The sequence below is a fragment of the Diadema setosum genome, chromosome 11, assembly GCF_964275005.1.
Source record: "Diadema setosum chromosome 11, eeDiaSeto1, whole genome shotgun sequence".
NCBI classification, from domain to species: domain Eukaryota; kingdom Metazoa; phylum Echinodermata; class Echinoidea; order Diadematoida; family Diadematidae; genus Diadema; species Diadema setosum.
The window spans coordinates 10,137,078-10,138,689 of NC_092695.1; positions in this window are offsets into that span (position 1 = coordinate 10,137,078).

Sequence of the window (1,612 nt, forward strand, 5' to 3'; positions counted from 1 at the left end):
CTCTATAATGACGTAATGTTTCCGGTGAATATCCTCACGTGTATGCACACCTCTCGCGCGCTCAAGCTCAGCAATCAGCGGTTGTGCGGGAAATCGAGTGACCTTTGACCGAACTGTGGAATGTTAGTGCGGATAAGTCGTAAAACGCGTTCATGTATTCTCGATCTACTCCTTATGCTGCAATTATGCGCATAATAGCAGCATCAAAATAATGCGCACTTTTCTACTCCTCTCCCGTTCATGTAATCGAAATTTTACGACTTTGTGCTCCTATTATCCGCATCCACGATTACCTGAAAGGGGTATGAGATAGTCTCTAACGGGTTTTAGCACAGTCACAGTGTGTGTGTGTGTGTGTGTGTGTGCGTGCGTGCGTGCGTGTGTCGTGTGTGTGTGTGCCTGTGCCTGCCGTGCACCTGCGTGGTGTGTGTGTAGGTGTTTTGTGTGGTCCCTCTCCCATTCCCTTGTGTAATTTCTTACCCTGGTCTGTTCATATTGTCCTTCTTTCTCGGTTCTTCTTTTTTTAGCTGCAAGGTGTGGGGTTAGAAATATTATGTAACGCCACATGTTGATTGATCAGCAGAGCTGCCAACCTTTGGAAGCACAAATCCGTACTCAGCAGCTCCATAATCCGTATTTTCCACCAGAATCCGTATTTTTTCCATCTCCCTCTTTTTGCCATTTTGAATTAAACTCGTCGACTTATAAGGCCTACAGGCTCTTAACAAAACATTACGACACATGCCGAAGTATCGAGCTGGTCACCAGCACGATAAAGAATCCAAACTACGCAATGTTCAGAGTTGATTGATTGCTTTCTCGCAATGCATGTGTACAAGACTACAAGTGCATGTTGTGTACCTCCAGAAACTTGCTGGGCTGGTTATGGAAGCTTCCACTATCTAGCAGGGGTGGGGGAATGTTTTCATCTTCTCAAGAAAGCTTCTGTGTGAGCGAATGCAAAACTCTGTTCGGTGTTTCGAACTATTGTTTACTATAAAACGTAATCATGCGTTGTTTTCAGGCTTTTTAATTTTACTGGATTTTAAACATCAGTATTTTCCGAAAGTACCGGTATTCCAATTTCTTTTACCCTGACTGGAATCGGAAAGTCTGCTATAACGATGATCTCGAAATGCCGCGCTGTGTGTGGTTGCGCAAAATGTGCAAACACGTGGTTGTACTTTCAAGTTTAAAGGAATGCGCCATGTGCTCCTGCCTGAGGTTACTGCAAGTTCGATGGATCGAATGCGCCATAGCTGAGCTGATGGCTTGTTTACGGTAAACATGTAGTTTACATTCGATACGAAGAAGTCATTACGTCTTTCAAGAGGAAAAACATACACAACAAACAAAAAACACCTACGAACGATTGTTGATAGCCAAAACTTTGAAAAGTAATAAGCAGTTATGATGAGCATGAACTTAAATTAATCGTCATGATTTTGCTGTCTAACCAGGTGATGACTGCATCTCATTGGACCTACTCGTAGTGAATTTGTCTGGGCATACGAGACCTTTTAAGTATTTCTGTGATTGCCTTTTTAATTGACTGATTAATCGATCCTTTTTTATTGTTCAGGGAACATAAGATATTCGATTAAGTACACTA